Source organism: Panulirus ornatus, chromosome 27, assembly GCF_036320965.1.
Source record: "Panulirus ornatus isolate Po-2019 chromosome 27, ASM3632096v1, whole genome shotgun sequence".
Lineage (NCBI taxonomy): Eukaryota > Metazoa > Arthropoda > Malacostraca > Decapoda > Palinuridae > Panulirus > Panulirus ornatus.
The window spans coordinates 14,515,600-14,535,599 of NC_092250.1; the positions used below are offsets into that span (position 1 = coordinate 14,515,600).

The 20,000-nt window shown below is 45.7% G+C and overlaps 1 protein-coding gene across 4 annotated transcripts in view; it reads left to right on the top strand.

Moving 5' to 3' along the window:
* Nucleotides 1-20,000, top strand: part of LOC139757588 (thyrotropin-releasing hormone receptor-like) — an 833,567-nt gene that overhangs the window by 378,455 nt on the left and 435,112 nt on the right. Inside the window, exon 1 of one of the 4 annotated variants that reach the window (XM_071678216.1) lies at nt 14,125-14,836. The exons of 2 other annotated variants lie outside the window; for them this stretch is intronic. The gene's annotated coding sequence lies outside the window, so the exon portion shown is untranslated. Of the gene's footprint in view, nt 1-14,124; nt 14,837-15,544; nt 15,687-20,000 lie in introns of those variants that run through there. One more of the 4 variants, XM_071678217.1, reaches the window with a different exon arrangement.

Here is a 20,000-nt window from a genome sequence, read left to right on the forward strand (position 1 = left end):
CGGAGAGAGAGAGAGAGAGAGAGAGAGAGAGAGAGAGAGAGAGAGAGAGAGAGAGAGAGAGTCGGGGATTTAGGAAGGTTGCGTGTGTTAGGTCTGCGAGAATGAGTGTCCGTTCATGTGGGGATTTCCCTGTGTAAGTGTGTGTGTTGTGTGTGTGTGTGTGTGTGGAGGGTGTTAGTACAGAGCATGGACGCTCGCCGCTGTGATGGCCAGCATCTTTGGTCGTTGGTTGGAGCGAGCGCTGACGCAGGTGTTGTGGAGGGTAGGGAAGTGTCGTATGGACGCTGGGTGGGGTGTGTGGTGAGTGGGCGCTGCTGGTTGGAGTGAGCGCCAGAGCAAGATTGTTGTTGTGGTGGGGTGGATGGATGTGTTGTCTTGTTTGAATCGTAGGATCTACCGTTGTGGAGAGGGGAAAGAAGAATGATAAAACACACACACACACACACACACACACACACACAAAGAAATCTTGGACTACAGTGTATTATAGGTTGTAGCGTTCCTGACCATGACGCATTCACGGGCCCCGGCCGCCGACCAGGGTCGAACGCGGCATAGGTTCGAATCCTGGGTGTGCGGCAGTCGGTCCGCAGTCAACATAGCTGTTCATCTACACGTAGGGGCCCGTCGATAAAATGGGTACCTGGCTCAGGCTAGGGTATATATATATATATATATATATATATATATATATATATATATATATATATATATATATATTCCTATGAGTCCACTGGGAGAATGAAACACGATAAGTTCCCATGTGCACTTTCGTGTAATAATCACATCATCAGGGGAGATACAAGAAAGAAATATAACAGTCAGTTGATATACAACGGAGACGTAGCTAGGACGACATTTACTTATTCGCTGTCTCCCACGTTAGCGAGGTAGCGTAAGGAAACAGACGAAAGAATGGCCCAACCCACCCACATACACATGCACGCCCACACATGCACATATACATACCCTTACATTTCAACGTATACATACATATACATACACAGACATATACATATATATGTATACATGTACATATCCATACTTGATGCCTTCATCCATTTCCGTCGCCACCCCGCCACGCATGTTTACCAAATGGCGTCCTAGCTTTGTCTCTTCGTTGTATATCAACTGACTGTTGCACTTCTCTCTTGTGTCTCCCTTGATGATGTGATTATTACACGAAAGTGCACTTGGGAACTTATCGTGTTTCATTTTCCCAGTGGACTCATAGGAATATATATATATATATATATATATATATATATATATATATATATATATATATATATATATATATATATATATATATGTATATATATATATATATATATATATATACACACACACATCTTTCTCATTTCAATTCATACCTTCCTCAGGCCCACTTCTTCGTCCTCTCCTCTAGCCCCCCCCCTCATTTGGGGGGAAAAAAAATGCACACAATAGAAAAAATACAATGGTTGGGTTGTTGATGGGTGGGGAGCGTAGGTTGTGAGGCGATCGCTGTAGTAGCTACACTCTAGATAATGAAGGGCCACGTACCAATATCACCGTGAGTAGGTCCTTACACCACGGGAGGAGGTATTCCGCCGTTCGTTCCCTCGGTGACATAATATTACACACGATGTCGTGTCTGTAGTTTGATTCGTGATGTAAATTTCTGGAAATCTCTTGTATTTCATTTTTGGCTTCAGTTTTTTTCTAAAAAAGTATAGTTACTCTGTTGTCATTGCGTCTTCTGCCAAGTCTTGAGTAACTGCGTTGGTTAGTGGGTTGCTTTGAGAAGTGATTAGAAAAGGCAGTTCGAAAAGGGAAAGATTTGATGTGATAGTAAGTAAAATGTTATTGATATTACCTGCGAAGGTCCAGTCGGTGGAACAGCCAGACACAATTTGGAAGGTAAATGAGGGCGAGAAGAGTGTATAAAAAAAGAGGATCAGAGAAACTTGGAAATCACAATTGCAAACATGAGACAATTCAACACAATTCCATAGATTTGTCGACATTAATTTCTACTTTTTTCTACCATTATGGCCTCTTGATTAACGCATGTTTCACCCGTGCCGTGGTGGTCAGTATATGTTAAAAAAAAAGACTTGGTAAACATTAGTAATGTTGCAAAGACAACTACGGTATAGGAAGGAGTTGATGGTCCTTTTGGCGAAGGGTCTCTGTATGTGCTGAAGGCCTGTGCAGACACACTGCACAGGCCGGTGGCAATGTTCACAAGCGAGCTTTGGAAGATGGTGTGGTGCAAACCGAATCGAAAATAGAGCCAGTGTTATGCCTCTCTTTAAGAACGATCAGGCAATTGGACTGAAGTGCAAACTAGCCTCTCTAACGATTGTAAGACAGACACTGGAAAAGGTAATCAAAAAGCTAGGTGGATGATTTCTTACAATGTCGAAACTACTGAGGAAGAGGCGAAAAGGGCTCAGGGAAAAGAGGTTTTAGACTATGGCGATAGAGGCGTGGATTGTGTTTTGAACGTCAGAGGGCATTTGACACTGTCCCACACTGGACTGTCAGAAAGCATTTGACACTGTGCCACACTGAACTGTCAGAAAGCATTTGACACTGTGCCACATTGGACTGTCAGAAAGCATTTGACAGTGTGCCATACTGGACAGTCAGAAAGCATTTGACACTGTCCCACATTGGACTGTCAGAAAGCATTTGACACTGTCCCACACTGGACTGTTAGAAAGCATTTGACACTGTGCCACATTGGACTGTCAGAAAGCATTTGACACTGTCCCACATTGGACTGTCAGAAAGCATTTGATACTGTACCACATTGGACTGTTAGAAAGCATTTGACACTGTGCCACATTAGACTGTCAGAAAGCATTTGACACTGTGCCACACAGGAGCTCGGTAAAGAAGCTGGATTTTTCTCTTTAAGTAGTCATATATAAGGGAAGACTCCTTCGGTGGATTGAGAATTATATTCATAGAAGGAACTAGAGAACGTATATTGGAGGAGCCTTTACCTAAATGGCGTGTGCTAATCCTGCTCTGTGTGAATACCTTACCAGAGGCAATGGACTTGTACCTGAATATGGTTGATATTGATGGTGAGGTGCCACGCAAGCAGTGAGGGACAGTGAAGACTGCTTCATCATTCAAAGGGATCGAAACACGCCCCAAAGGACGGCGCAATACATGGTTAAGGAAGTCGAACCCACATCACTACAAAGTGAAGGAGGAGTGGATGGTGAGCACAGTGGTAAAAAGCCAAAGCATGAATATACCTTAACGTGGAAGAAGGTATGGGAATCCATGTTCACAAGAGACGTAGGGTCGAGGTTATTATCAACCCGTTGCCGGAATACCACACTAATAGGATTGTCAAGGGGGACATGATAGTCTATAATAGCATCAAAGCACAATGGTGTGTGTGTTGGAGGGGGAGGGTGATGCTCAATTGACTGCTTGCAATGTGCAGTAGACCTAGATTAGACCTGGCATTTCAGATCTGTGGTCACTTCGCTTATAGAAAGCCCCGAGAAGGGCATACAGCGTTGGTACATGGATTACCAGGAGGTGACAGGGGCTCGTCACACACACACACACACACACACACACACACACACACACACACACTCACACAGTACCGGAATTGAGTGGAATGCGCTACGAAAAGTGGAGGGGAAACCCCTCAGCCAACCCACACTGAACAAAAGAACAACACTGAACAAAAGAACCACACTGAACAAAAGAACAACCCCACACTGAACAAAAGAACAACCCCACACTGAACAAAAGAACAACCCCACACTGAACAAAAGAACAACACTGAACAAAAGAACAGTTCACCGGGACAACATAGCTACTCCGGGCCCTCTCCGTGAGGCCATTTCGACGGTTACGTAAATCACTTTCTGGGCATCAGAGCTGGAAGAGGCGAGGACAAGAGCGTATTACGCTCAAGCTGCGCAAGTTTGACAAGTGCACGTGTGGTATAGGAGGTGTGAGGAAGCTTGAAGACAAGTGCACGTGTGGTATAGGAGGTGTGAGGAAGGTTAAAGACAAGTGCACGTGTGGTATAGGAGGTGTGAGGAAGGTTAAAGACAAGTGCACGTGTGGTATAGGAGGTGTGAGGAAGGTTAAAGACAAGTGCACGTGTGGTATAGAAGGTGTGAGGAAGGTTAAAGACAAGTGCACGTGTGGTATAGGAGGTGTGAGGAAGCTTGAAGACAAGTGCACGTGTGGTATAGGAGGTGTGAGGAAGGTTAAAGACAAGTGCACGTGTGGTATAGGAGGTGTGAGGAAGATTGAAGACAAGTGCACGTGTGGTATAGGAGGTGTGAGGAAGGTTAAAGACAAGTGCACGTGTGGTATAGGAGGTGTGAGGAAGATTGAAGACAAGTGCACGTGTGGTATAGGAGGTGTGAGGAAGGTTAAAGACAAGTGCACGTGTGGTATAGGAGGTGTGAGGAAGCTTGAAGACAAGTGCACGTGTGGTATAGGAGGTGTGAGGAAGGTTAAAGACAAGTGCACGTGTGGTATAGGAGGTGTGAGGAAGGTTAAAGACAAGTGCACGTGTGGTATAGGAGGTGTGAGGAAGGTTAAAGACAAGTGCACGTGTGGTATAGAAGGTGTGAGGAAGGTTAAAGACAAGTGCACGTGTGGTATAGGAGGTGTGAGGAAGCTTGAAGACAAGTGCACGTGTGGTATAGGAGGTGTGAGGAAGGTTAAAGACAAGTGCACGTGTGGTATAGGAGGTGTGAGGAAGGTTAAAGACAAGTGCACGTGTGGTATAGGAGGTGTGAGGAAGCTTGAAGACAAGTGCACGTGTGGTATAGGAGGTGTGAGGAAGGTTAAAGACAAGTGCACGTGTGGTATAGGAGGTGTGAGGAAGGTTAAAGACAAGTGCACGTGTGGTATAGAAGGTGTGAGTAAGGTTAAAGACAAGTGCACGTGTGGTATAGGAGGTGTGAGGAAGGTTAAAGACAAGTGCACGTGTGGTATAGAAGGTGTGAGGAAGCTTAAAGACAAGTGCACGTGTGGTATAGGAGGTGTGAGGAAGGTTAAAGACAAGTGCACGTGTGGTATAGAAGGTGTGAGGAAGCTTAAAGACAAGTGCACGTGTGGTATAGGAGGTGTGAGGAAGGTTAAAGACAAGTGCACGTGTGGTATAGGAGGTGTGAGGAAGCTTGAAGACAAGTGCACGTGTGGTATAGGAGGTGTGAGGAAGCTTGAAGACAAGTGCACGTGTGGTATAGGAGGTGTGAGGAAGGTTAAAGACAAGTGCACGTGTGGTATAGGAGGTGTGAGGAAGATTGACAAGTGCACGTGTGGTATAGGAGGTGTGAGGAAGGTTAAAGACAAGTGCACGTGTGGTATAGGACGTGTTAGGAAGCCTGAAGACAAGTGCACGTGTGGTATAGGAGGTGTGAGGAAGGTTAAAGACAAGTGCACGTGTGGTATAGGAGGTGTGAGGAAGCTTGAAGACAAGTGCACGTGTGGTATAGGAGGTGTGAGGAAGGTTAAAGACAAGTGCACGTGTGGTATAGGAGGTGAGGAAAAGCGCGCGCCTCTCCTTCCTTCCCTCCTTCCTTCCTTCCTTCCTTTCTTCCTTCGTCTTGTGTATAAACGGGCATTACTTTTAACCCACTCCAAATGGCGATAGAGAGGCACCCACGCACGCACTCAAACCTCGCATTAACGCACTCAGTAAAAACGCACGTAAATATATATATATATATATATATATATATATATATATATATATATATATATATATATATATATATATATATATATTGGAAAGGATCACAATTTTGCGCGTGATCAAGATATTCCTATGAGTCCACGGGGAAAATGAAACACGATAAATTCCCAAGTGCACTTTCGTGTAATAATCACATCATCAGGGAAGACACAAGAGAGAAATATAACAGTCAGTTGATATACATCGAAGAGACACGAAAGTGCACTTGGGAACTTATCGCGTTTCATTTTCCCCGTGGACTCATAGGAATATCTTGATCACGCGCAAAATTGTGATCCTTTCCAATATATATATATATATTGACCCAGATACATATAGGTCACAGGACACTGGGTCAGTGACAGATTGGATGATGGCTGGGTCAATGCCAAATGCGGCAGGTGTGGTGGGGAGCAGAGGAGAGAGAGAGAGAGAGAATATTAAGATAGAGATAAAGATGGGTTGAGAGAGAGAGAGAGAGTCTGTTACGTAGATACACGGACCCGGGGCGAGGTGTTCTGGCCTTGACACACTGAGAGGGAGAGAGAGAGAAAGAGAGAGAGAGAGAGAGAGAGAGAGAGAGAGAGAGAGAGAGAGAGAGAGAGAGAGAGAGAACGACTCTCTTGTATGTGGAGAGGAACCTCACACGCGTCTCCATTTAGAACCACATCCCAAAGCGGTGGGTGGTGTGTGTGTGTGTGTGTGTAGGGGGGATGTGAGGGGAATGGGAAGGGAAGGGGAAGAGAAAAATAGGGTCCCATATTCACTAGATTATACACCCCCCCATCCCCACTCACCCCCGCATACGTCACGTCCACCTTGTGATTTTGGCAAGCGATAACCTAACCTAACCTTGAGGTAATGCACTTAAAAGTCATGACTCTCTCTCTCTCTCTCTCTCTCTCTCTCTCTCTCTCTCTCTCTCTCTCTCTCTCTCTCTCTCTCTCTCTCTCTCTCTCTCCTTCTCTCTTTCTGTCTGTCTCTCTCTCTCTCTCTCTCTCTCTCTCTTTCTCTTTCAGTCTGTCTTTCTGGCTCTCTCTCTGAACCCATTCTTATCTTTATCTTAATCCTCTCTTTTCTCTCTCTCTCTCTCTCTCTCTCTCTCTCTCTCTCTCTCTCTCTCTCTCTCTCTCTCTCTCTTTCTCTCTCTCTCTCTCTCTCTCTCTCTCTTTCTCTCTCTCTCTCTCTCTCTCTCTCTTAAGGCTGTTAAAAAAAAAATGTGTTCGATTTGGTCTCTTTTTTCCCCCCGTCACTCGTCAGAATTTGAGTCTTTTCGCTTTTGCTAGCCAGAATTCCCTTCTTTTGGACACAATCCTTCAGGAAATGGAAATGTAAAAACTGTCCAGGGTGTCAAAGTGCATCTTCATCATCATCATCATCATCATCATCACTCTATTTTTTTTTTAACGTCTGACGTGAAAGCAAAGTTTGTTTATATACAAAGAGGCCCCACACTGGTTGGCTTGCCAGATCTCGTCACAGATTGAACTTCGAGATGTGGGCAAGATGTGTTACATTGGTAAACAAATAGACATGTGCTTGATGACGTAAACAGATGATTGAGGAACTGCAGCTGATATGGTTATTTATATATATATATATATATATATATATATATATATATATATATATATATATATATATATATATATATATATATATATATATATTCTTTTCTCTCATACTATTCGCCATTTCCCGCGTTAGCGAAGTAGCGTTAAGAACAGAGGACTTGGACTTTGAGGGAAGTCCTCACCTGGCCCCCTTCTCTGTTCCCTCTTTTAGAAAATTTAAAAAAAAAAAAAAAGCGAGAGGGGAGGATTTCCAGACCCCCGCTCCCTCCCCTTTTAGTCGCCTTCTACGACACGCAGGGAATACGTGGGAAGTATTCTTTCTCCCCATATCCCCAGGGATTTATATATATTTTCTTTTTTCTTTCAAACTATTCGCCATTTCCCGCGTTAGCAAGGTAGCGTTAAGAACAGAGGACTGGGCGAGATCATATTTTCAAGGGTGTTTGATAGTACGATGGGTATATTCTGAAAGGTGTGAGAAACCAAGAAATGTCTGCCTTTGATATAAAGACTTGGGGGACTGGCTGATGCAAAGAGCCTTTGAGAACAATTGAAAAGACAATCGAGAACACATTGTCAGTTCGAAGTACAGCTAGTCCTGCTATGGGATGTGGAGGGAAGAACTCATGAAGACGGTGTGGGAGTATGTAGGGAGCTGAATGATAAGTTTGAAATGTAATTTTTACCTTTGAGGACACGAATACCAGCCAAGTGGGATTGAGAAGACGTCTTGGAATGGTGTAGGGTATCGGAACGCCACGACTCATACAAGGCTCATGGGAAGGATGAGTTATCTCCATGAGTGGTGAAGGAATGTAAGGAGACACTGGCGAGACTACTTCCCCATATGTGGTGAAGGAATGTAAGGAGACACTGGCTAGACTACTTCCCCATATGTAAGGAGACACTAGCTTGACTACTTGACATACTCTTAAATACGTTACGAGAGGAAGGTGTTGGTGCCAGAGGGAGTTGAATTGGGCCATATATTTTTCGTGCCCATCTTTAAGAGAGGTGATTTGGATATTATGCTTAAGTGCAGACTCGATCTCCGTACCCAAGTCTGGTCTCGAGAAAGACACTCGAGAAGCCAATGGACGACTACTTGCGAAGGAGAAAAGTCCCTAATGGGAGACACCATGTAGAGATAGGTCACCCATCACGAATATCCTGGACTCCGGTGACAGATTGAGCTCCATCTCAGATCACTGGGATGAATGGGTCGATTCTGCAATTTCTCTCCTACCAGAAAGCATTTGACCCTATCCCACATTGGAGGTTGATTCAGAATATGGATCTACAGTCAGAAATAAAGAGGTAGATTCCTGTATGGCTGAAAATATTCCCTTGAAGGGGAAAGAGAGGGAAGGACACAGGTTTAGAGAAGCATTTTGGAAATGGGTTGGAAGTCACTAATGGGGTGCTGCGGTGTTCACTCCTAGGGCCCACTCCTGTTCCCAGGAAATGTAAATGACTTGTCTGATGGACTGGATTCGTACCTCACCATGTCTGTGGTTGATGCCGAGGTCGTGAGAGAAGTAGATGATGATTGCACCAGCTTGTGATGAGATGCAGATGAAATGCGAAATTCAAGTTGTTGAAAAAAGAACTCGAGTGAGTGGAAAGTAATGAGGATGGGACATGGTTAGAGAGACAGTATCGTCACTCATATTACGCAGGAACCTGGATGTGAAATGTACCTTGGTACCTTATTCCCAGCGTCGCCAGAGGCCCATATTGGGACAATTGTTAACGAGGCATGATTGTCTGCTGGTTATTATTATAATCGTATTTTAAGTCAGTGGATCAAAAAGAGTATACTGTTCACAATTCTAGACTAAATGTGGATTATGAATCTCGACCCTCCACCTAACGCAACACAAAGACTTAATTCAGAGAACTCCAAGAGAAGGATAGCTAAGTTGGCCCCCCTTGAGTTAGAGACAAGAGAAGGATAGCTAAGTTGGCTCCCTTGAGTTAGAGACAAGAGAAGGGCTAGCTAAGTTGGCCCCCCTTGAGTTAGAGACAAGAGAAGGACAGCTAAGTTGGCCCCTCTTGAGTTAGAGACAAGAGAAGGATAGCTTAAGTTGGCCCCCCTTGAGTTAGAGACAAGAGAAGGATAGCTTAAGTTGGCCCCCCTTTGAGGTAAAGAAAATGAGCACCAATGAGAGGCCCAGCGAGGGGTGTTGTTAGGTTTGCTACGATCGAGATGAGAGATAGAAATGATGTAGATTAGATGATGTAGATACAGTAACCCGAGGTCACGAGGAGGCTGGTAGACAATGAGTTCGTTCGGAAGGCTTGAAGAACGACCAATTGAAAGGCAAGGGTTGATGGGTGGGTGGGTGGTGGGATGGGATGGCCGAGGGTAGATTAGAATTGTGATGCTCTGGATGGCGGCTGGTACACTATTAGTGTTTGCCCAGCTACCTCGATGGTACAAAGAAGGGTCAAGAGATGGGGAGAGGGAGGGGCGCGGGGCGGAGGCGCCCTCCCTCCCTCAACCCGACGAGGGTTAGCCTTACTCCCGTACTGTTCGAGTGAGTAAACACATTCACAGTCTCCCTCACTCACCCTTTGATCCACTCCCTCCTCCCGCCCTTGTACGTTTTCATTGCGCGCCTCTCTCTCTTCTCTCTCTCTCTCTCTCTCTCTCTCTCTCTCTCTCTCTCTCTCTCTCTCTCTCTCTCTCTCTCTCTCTCTCTCTCTCTCCCTCCCACGATTTCTATAAGCCATAACCCATTCTCATTGCCTCGCTCATCCACATAAACAGGATTCCATTTTCTCTCTTCTTTGACCTGTTGCTTCGTCCTGGCATTTCTTACCCATTTTCTTATTATCTCCCCCTTTGTTTTCACTCCTTCAGCCATCCATCTCTCCTTCCTCTCTTCTCTATACTGTATCCTACTCCCTCACAGTTCCTTCGGCATATCCTAACTCATCCTGCTCATCCGTGCCTCTGCGCTTTCGCGTATTCACAACACTCTGCACTGTAGCTCTCGTATGCACTAGCTCCCTCTCCCTATCTACCTGTTTCCCATCTTATTTATTTACTTTTCTTCTCCCTATTTTACTACCTCTTCCTTCTCCTTTACTCACTAATACTCATTCTTCCCCTCATTTCCCTCCCACACACCTTTCTCATTCGCAAAATGAGGGAAAATACTATTCATATTTCTCTTCCTGATTTCTCTTCTTGATTTCTCTCTCTCAATTTTCCTCTTCTCTCCCACACACCTCTGTTTCATCGCATAGCCACTTTCTCGTGTACTTATTTTCCCAAATCCCTCTTACACCAAATTATCCCCTGTTCCCTTTCACTGATTTCTCATCCCACAGTCCTTCCCTCCACAACCCCACTCCTTCCCTCCACAACGCCAGTCCTTCCCTCCACAACCCCAGTCCTTCCATCCCTCCACAACGCCAGTCCTTCCCTTCACAACTCCAGTCTTTCCCTCCACAACCCCAGTCCTTCCTTCCACAACCTCAGTCCTTCCCTCCACATTTCCAGTCTTTCCCTCCACAACCCCAGTCCTTCCCTCCACAACCCCAGTCCTTCCCTCCACAACTCCAGTCCTTCCCTCCACAACTCCAGTCCTTCCCTCCACAACTCCAGTCCTTCCCTCCACAACCCCAGTTCTTCCCTCCACAACCCCAGTTCTTCCCTCCACAACCCCAGTCCTTCCCTCCACAACCCCCGGAACTCTCTGGCTCTGGCCTACGAACCTCACCTCGTCCCCTTTACATTCTCACTTCACCACTTCGAATCCCGTTTTCCCTCCCTCCCTCCCTCACTTCTTTCATCTCGTTCCCTCATTCCACTTCCAAACCTCACTTCCTGGAACATCAACCCATCCCCCCCCCCCTCACGCACACACACACAAACACACACACACACACACACACACACACACACACACACACCAACCGACCAACATACACGTGTAAGTTTGCTGATATTTCCTTAATTATGAAATACTTGGCATATTCGTTTTCTTTTTCAAAAAAATTCAACGCTAGTAACGCGCATCAAAATTTAAGCTGACTTAACTGGCATTTTCTTCCCCCCTCCCCCCTACCATTACGGGCGTTCGACAGAGGCGAGTGTTACGGAGAAACGACCGTATCGACAATGAAAATCCTTACGAATACATTTGGTATATATATTCGGTCTGAAATGTGTTTGTCGACTTCATCAATATAAAATTCTCTCGTACCTTAAGGGAAGACCGACGTGTGTGTGTCTGTGTGTATGTGTGTGTGTGTGTCTGTGTGTATGTGTGTATGTGTGTGTGTGTCTGTGTGTGTGTTGTATAATTGCTCTTCCTTACCTGATCTGTAAGTCCTTGCTGTTGAGGTACTGGTGTGTGTGAACGTTGGCAACCCAAGGGTGGGCCGTTTTGATACCTATATCCTTCCGTTAGCTACCCGTGCCATCTCGGCTAACAAAGATAAAGGGCTATATGTATGTATATATATATATATATATATATATATATATATATATATATATATATATATATATACATACATACATACATACATATATTTCACACTTGATCGCGGTTTTCCGCGTCATCTATGTAGCGCCTAGTAGCGAATGGAAGAAGACATCCACTCGCATAGACACACACACACACGTGTACACACACACACACAAGCAGAGCCACAGACTCATAGAGAGAGAGAGAGAGAGAGAGAGAGAGAGAGAGAGAGAGAGAGAGAGAGAGAGAGAGAGAGGATATATATGTGTTTGTATACTGAGTATATACATAATGTGTGTGTGTGGGGGGGGGTAAGGGGGGTAAAGTGGGATGTAAGAGGCAGAGGGAAAAGAATATGAGACCCAGAGAAGTGAAACTTGATAGCCACTGAAGTGATGACGCACAGCGCCGCCGTAATACATCTGACTTCGAGCTGGTAACCCTGACGTGTTTATTGTGCAAACCCCCAACCCCTCTCCCCATGTTCATTCTGTACAGTGCGGTAGCGCAAAAGGGGTTACAAGGCCGGGAGGTGGTGGAAGAGATGTCACACCACATCACATCGAGCGTTACATAAGATGTTACAGAATTGGTTCATTGCATAAGGTTCATAACTGGCATGACCCGAGTGTCTCTCTCTCTCTCTCTCTCTCTCTCATTTGGCTTAGCTTGACCGACCAGATACACAGACACACACACACACACACACACACACACACACACACACACACAATGGATACGGTCTTGAAATGTCAGGTATCGTGTTATTATTAATAAGGTGTTGTCAGTTGTGACATTTCTTGAAAGGTCAGTTGAAACCTGTAGCTAAAAGGCTGGCTCTCTCTCTCTCTCTCTCTCTCTCTCTCTCTCTCTCTCTCTCTCTCTCTCTCTCTCTCTCTCTCTCTCTCTCTCTCTCTCTCTCTCTCTCTCTCTCTGTCTCTCTCTCTCTCTCTGTATATATATCTTTCTTTTTCTTTCATACTATTCGCCATTTCCCGCATAAGCGAGGTAGCGTTAAGAACAGAGGACTGGGCCTTTGAGGGAATACCCTCACCTGGCCCAATTCTCTGTTCCTTCTTTTGGAAAATTGAAAAAAAAAAAAAAAAACGAGAGGGGAGGATTTCCAGCCCCCCGCTCCCTCCCCTTTTAGTCGCCTTCTACGACACGCAGGGAATACGTGGGAAGTATTCTTTCTCCCCTATCCCCAGGGATGATATATATATATATATATATATATATATATATATATATATATATATATATATATATATATATATACATACATATATATATATATATATATATATATATATATATATATATATATATATATATATGTATATATATATATATATATATATATATATATATATATATATATAAATAAATAAATAAATTAAGGGAGTTATAGGGAGTCAAAAATCGAGTACATTTCTTGGGGGGGGGCACTATATATATATATACATATAACTGGCCTTAGTTAAACAATGGCTACGTTTTGTGATGTGTTGATCATGTTTATTTCCTCCATACATATATGTGTTTTACGCTACACATTCCACTGTGATGGAAATAACACTTGTATCCTAGCCTTACTGTGGCAGATACAACAGGTCATTGTGATCATGGAGAAAGTGAGTATTCTTCTTGTACCTATCTGAACTCGTCTGTTTGCGTCAAAGAGGTGGGTTGTTAGGAGGTGAGCTGTGATTCACAACCCTTCTCATAACAGTTTTGAGGCTTATGATGCACAAGTCTTCTCACAACAGTTTTGAGTCTTATGATTCACAACTTAGTGTTGTCGTCCACAACAACAACAGCTTCTTCAGCTAAAGACAAGTTTGGCTTTGAAACATCAGCTCTCTCTCTCTCTCTCTCTCTCTCTCTCTCTCTCTCTCTCTCTCTCTCTCTCTCTCACTCCTCCTGATTCCCCAAAGGAGGAGGAGATGGGGTCAAGAGTAAGTGAGTGAGTGAGGGAGGGAGTGTGAGGCCGTGGGTGCGTGCCTGCCAACAGACGGTCTTCGCCTCACCCTCACAGAGGAGGGCCTTCGACAAGAACGTATGGCAGAGGAGGAGGAGGAAGAGGAGGAAGAGGGAGACATTCACCATAGTTGGCAGTACAGGGACGCTACACACCTCACCACCACCACATCTCCCATCCTCCTTAGCCAGTACACCCCCCTCACTCACTCACTCACTCCTCCCCCGACTGGTACACACACACACACACAACCCCTCCTCACCCTGCTAGTCGTCCTCTGTCCGTCCCCCTCCTCCTCCTCCTCCTCCTCCTCCTCCTCCTCCTCCTCCTCCCCCACCAGGCATTCACTGCCACCACAGCCAGGCTCGGGCCCCTCGCCACTGCTCAGTGCCACTTCTAGCATGTGCCCTGAATCTATTCTCAATCGTGTCCACACGCGCTCATCTCGCTCCCTCTGGCCTGTCTCCTCCCTGTCTCTCTCCACCCCATCCCCTAGCTACGCCTAGGAGATAAGGCTGGCGAATACGCATCATCACATGCGTAAAAGTAAACATAAGTGAGTTAGAAATTTCCTCCTACCCTCCCCGTCCACAGAGGCCACTCGAGCAAGGCTTTTGGATCGCCACAGAGTTATCGGGCGTTTGTGTGTGTGTGTGTGTGTGGGTGTGTGGGTGTGTGTGGAGTGGCCAGATCCACCTCAGTGCCTTCGCTTATCCTCGTGTGCAGTGCTTTAGGAGGCTTGGAGAGCGGCCCTCCTGGAGGCACAAGCCTGCCACTTGATCCAAGAGGAAAAAAATATATTTGACCCCCCAGCAAGTGTTTGTTTGGTCTTCGCCTCCACCCACGTCGAGCGAGGGTTAGATGTGTGTGTGTGTGGGGGTGTGTGTTCGCCCTCCGCCGACCTCAGCTCTCTCTCTCTTAGAAAAAATTGAAAAACGATATAATTCGCTTATTCCCGTGAGCTTGTCACGGATCTTGAATCAAAGTGTGTCAGAAAAGAAGGGAGACTCGTGGAATATCTTTCAAAAGGAGAGCTCTCTCTTCGTGTGTCGTCAAGGCAGCGTTTAACAGGCAGGAGGTAAGTGGCGTTGTTCAAAGGGTGATGACTGCTATCCTAGTGTACGTTACTATAGAGCTGGTGCCTCCTATTGAGTCTTGCCCCGACCTCCCCTCGCCGACGATGGAGGACAGATAGTCTTCAAGACGATTGTCTGATCCTTCACTTTGTCTCTTGTTATTCACTTTGTATAAGAGATTGGAATGGAAACGCATTCACGGACTCTATGAAACCTCCCATTGGAATGGAAACGCATTCACGGACTCTATAAACCTCCCTTTGGAATGGAAACGCATTCCCTGACTCTATAGACCTCCCATTGGAATGGAAACGCATTCACGGACTCTATAAACCTCCCATTGAATGGAAACGCATTCACTGACTCTGTAAACCTCCCATTGGAATGGAAACGCATTCACGGACTCTATAAACCTCCCATTGAGATATTCGGAGGTGTGCGAATTGACGTGGTGTTTTCTTCGTAGTGTGTATGGGGAAGGAGGGACATCAGGTGACTTGATGGTCCATGACGAGGGTATTATCCACGTAAAGCCATTTGTGAGGTCATTAAATTACCATCGTAATTGTAGTCGACACAGTGGATTGTTAAAGAAAACGAGCAGGCAAACTGTGTGTGTGTGTGTGTGTGTGTGGGAGGTGGTCCCAACTGAACATGAACTGGCTCAGTGATTCATAAGGTATCTGAAGCTGGTTCGCTGCAGTGTGAGTGTGAACCGCAATGGGGGTAAATGAACCAACTCGGTCCCCTTTTTAGAATACGTGAATCAGTACGATGTTTTCTGGTGTGATATGAACGAGACTGGGAGAAAAACTCGAACGTGCCCGAATGAATCATTGTGGCATTTGTAAGGTATGTAAACAAAGTAGGAGAGTTCCTACCCCCCTTAAAGAGAATATTAAATCAATTCGAATTCTCTGAAGCGCACGGACACGAAATTTCCCCAACGAGGCATTCGAAGCCACACACAAGGGGTCCTCATTGTTAGCTACCTGATAAACGTGGTAGTAAGAGAGGTACTGTGGCTCCTGTGAACTTCCTCCTGCTGTGTACGAAGGAAGGAGCACTTCACGTCAAGGATGTTTCTCTCAAACCAGTAAAGACCATTGTTCCGTTCCATAACGTGTGTGAATAAGTCTAGCGTTCCCGAGAACGAACACGAAAGGTAGGCGGGGTTCCTTCTCCATACTGTATATGAACCATTGGGGCGTGGTGACATGACTACACACACACACACACACACACACCGCGGCCCCAAAGGCATTGCTTTTAAACCACTGTGGGATTGTACGACGCTGGGATCCATCCAGTGTGGGACTTGTTTTTAAACCATTGTGATAGATTCAGTTGTGTGGGATTGTACGACGCTGGGATCAATCCAGTGTGGGACTTTTTTTTAAACCATTGTGATAGATTCAGTAGTGTGGGATTGTAAGCAACGCTGGGATCCATCCAATGTGGGACTCTTTCAACATCCATGAACGAAAGAGGTTTATCTCAACTGTACGCATCCCGTGAGGGAAGTTCATATTTATATCCTGGTCCTGTTTTGCATACTGAATCTGCACTAGTCTAGTGTTCCTCCTACCCCATTGTGACTAGCAAGATAGGACCCCCCAAAAAATTAATTTTGAATGTGTGAGATATTCCCCATATTGTATTCAAATTAGCTCAGGGACCATGAAGATGGCGAACACATAACAGTATTTTAGGACAAGAGTGAACCACATCTCTGGTGATTTTACAGTTTCCAGAATTTAATAGCCGTTTGTGAGGTACGAGAATGAGGACAGAAAATGCTACAAAGGAATTCAGTGAGCAATACCATGAAGATATGGACTCCTTTTGTGTGTGTGTCTGTGTGTTTGGGAATATACTTGGCATATGTTTAGCTACATGCGTTCATTGTAGCCAAACGTAAGGTTATACAGATACAATAAATATATCAATAAACGTAGGAGCTCTTAAAAATAGATGAGTGTTAAACATTTGACACATTCCAAAGCTGGGATAGCATGATATATAGTCTGTTGATTACAGATGATCCTTTTGGCCCCAGATAGCTGGGATGAGGTTATGGTGGTTGGGATGAGGAGGTGGTGGTCGCTGTGGTTGTTAGTAGAGCAACGCGTTGTGCGAGCTTGTTTGGGTTGTGGTGGAGTTGTGGTGCCGAGCTGCTGTTGCTGCTGCTCGGGGGACGTGGGATCTCTGGTGACAGGAGGTGAAGAGGGATCGAGGAGGAGGAGGAGCAGGAGGAGGAGGTGAAGGGTCTTGCATATCCTTTCCTCTGAGGGAGAGCGCGCCACTCTCTGTGTCAGACTTGCTGGAAGACAGTGGCTCACGGCACGAGAAAGAGAGAGAGAGAGAGAGAGAGAGAGAGAGAGAGAGAGAGAGAGAGAGAGAGAGAGAGAGAGAGAGGAGGAGGAGGAGGAGGATGTGGCATTACGCTCTCGCTATATCTGGTGTAGCGGAGGGCTGGCTTGGCGTGGGTGTTGCTGTGGTGTTGTCCTGGTGACATGACTACACACACACACACACACACACACACACTCCGACACCACCAGACTGCGGTCCCAGAGGCTTTGCTTGGCTGGCTGGTTGGCACCTCCACCGCTCTGTGTGGCTCGTCGCTGTTGCTACTGAACTCCTGAATACACACAGGCAGCTCGCATGAAGCCCGATACTAAACCACGACTCGTCATCCCAGGCATTAATCACCATGCGATTAGCCCTCTAGGGTCATATAGCCGTGTGGGTGTGTATATGATGGAATCGGATGTTAAATATGGAAGTTCCCTTCACTATACACATAGGTCATAGTACCATGTTAGCTCAGGGTGCTTTCAAATCCATTCCTATGTTAGATGGAAGGTGTTGAGACCACCTTTCGCTCCCTATTGGAACGAGAGGTGGTCGAAAATCGACCCTCTGTTGGGTCGATGTTCGTACTCTTTCACGACGTCACTGTACGCCAGCTTCGGTTGCCTTTCACGTCAAAGTACGCCAGCTTCGGTTGCCTTTCACGTCACTGGACGCCAGCTTCGGTTGCCTTTCACGTCACTGTACGCCAGCTTCGGTTGCCTTTCACGTCACTGTACGCCAGCTACGGTTGCCTTTCACGTCACTGCACGCCAGCTTCGGTTGCCTTTCACGTCACTGTCCGCCAGCTTCGGTTGCCTTTTAGATATCTCATTCTTTCCCTGAACTGTAAGGGATTTGAGAGGGGGTCCAAAGTCTATACTACCGATGATGTAGCAGACAGGGACTTTTGGTGAGTTCTGCCTTTTGCCACTGTCGGCTCCAGAGAAACTATTTATTATGGTTCAATCAGATCAAATAAATTACCTCTATCCTTTTCCAGTATCAAACATTGTCACAAACCAGCGAAAAGTTCTGAAGAAAGCTGGCCTCTCTGGCTCCACCATTGGTAGCCCTGCTTTTCCCTGTATGAGGAGAGAGAGATGTATAGATCGAGTCACCAGTGACTCTATTCCTGTCGCATGTCATAATTCACTGATGTCGCAGGTCACGCTTAATACCAAAGCTCTCGAGACGAGAGGAGAAGTCCATGTTCATTTTTGAAATCCATCGTATCCGTGAGTGAGGATAAATGTTTTGAGTGTACGTACAGATTCTTCTTCTTCTTAAGTCGTGGTGTTGACGTTAGACGCACGGACGCTCTTACACCAACAAACGAAGCACCACACGCGCGGGGTTGTTGCTGAATGCATATACTATTACATTAACCTTCGCCTTGTATATGTAGAAGGAATATCACCTTACTTTAACTCGCAATATTCGTCGTTGTATGCATCTTTCTGTTTATGTATTTTCAGCCTCAGTTATTTCAGTAAACTGATAATTCACTTAAAGGTAATTATGGATGTCATTCATATTTTTTGATATGTAGTTGATTCTCCTGTCTTAGAGATGAATGTTTATGGTCATTTGCATACACCCACACACTAACTGTCAGGTGTGATGTATTGAAACCAGAGCCCACAGCCACAGCCCACAGCCAAGCTCCACAGACTGACTCTAACATGGCTTGCCGCGATCACTTCTCCTCTCTCAGTTCAGCCCGCTGGGAGCGCGTCGTCGTCGTGGCCCCCCGTATACCACCTCGATCCATTTTATTCTATCTCATGCACGCCTTTCATCTTCTAAATGTTCTGGCCGTATTTATCTCAAAGTTCCTCCTTCACTCCCACCTTCCATCCATTTCTTGCTCATGCCTTACTCCTTCTATCCTTCCTTCCTCCACTTTCAAATATGTGCATCCTCGTATACAATCTTTCTTTGCTTCACCAAAATCCCGAACCAATTCATCACACACTGGACAGCTCTTTCAGTCACACTGCGCTTACTTCCGCTTTCTCTCTCTCTCTCTCTCTCTCTCTCTCTCTCTCTCTCTCTCTCTCTCTCTCTCTCTCTCTCTCTCTCTCTCTCTCGTGCTGCCATTCCTCATACAATCAACCCGCCTTACACCGCATTCGCACCACATTTTTGGTCTTCAGGCATATTCATTTCCAAGAAGTCCACCCTCATCAGATCTCTTACGTGGAAGACTCAAGACTCGTTTCCATGTAACATTTTCGGAACTACTTACTGTCCCTTTAAGTGTATCTTTGACCTAAGTAGACATTCACCTCACCTTTCACACAGTCCTCTCCCTCTCTCTCTCTCTCTCTCTCTCTCTCTCTCTCTCTCTCTCTCTCTATCTCTATCTATCTATCTATCTATCTATCTATCTATCTATCTATCTCTTCAGCCTCCATAGTTCCATCAGCTATCACGTCCACTCCCAGGTATCTGTCTATGGTGCTCCACTTCTTCCAGCTTTCTCCTGTGACACATGCACCCAAACTCTTTTACCGACTTGTGGAGTTTCTCTCTGGATTCTGCCACCAGAGCCGCGTAGCCTGGAAACAGCAACTGGATCCTCTCCCAACGTAGGGCCCAGCTTACCGTAAACCTGCCCCCCTCGCTTCCAGACCCTTGCATTCACCACCACCACCCTTACCACCCCGTTTATGAAGAGATCAAACAGCCACGGTGACATCAGACATCCTTGAGAGCAGACTCCCCCACCTTCACTCGGAATCTTTTCACCCTCCTTCCCTCCTATCTGCACACATTCTGACTCTTCTAATAAAACCTCCTCAT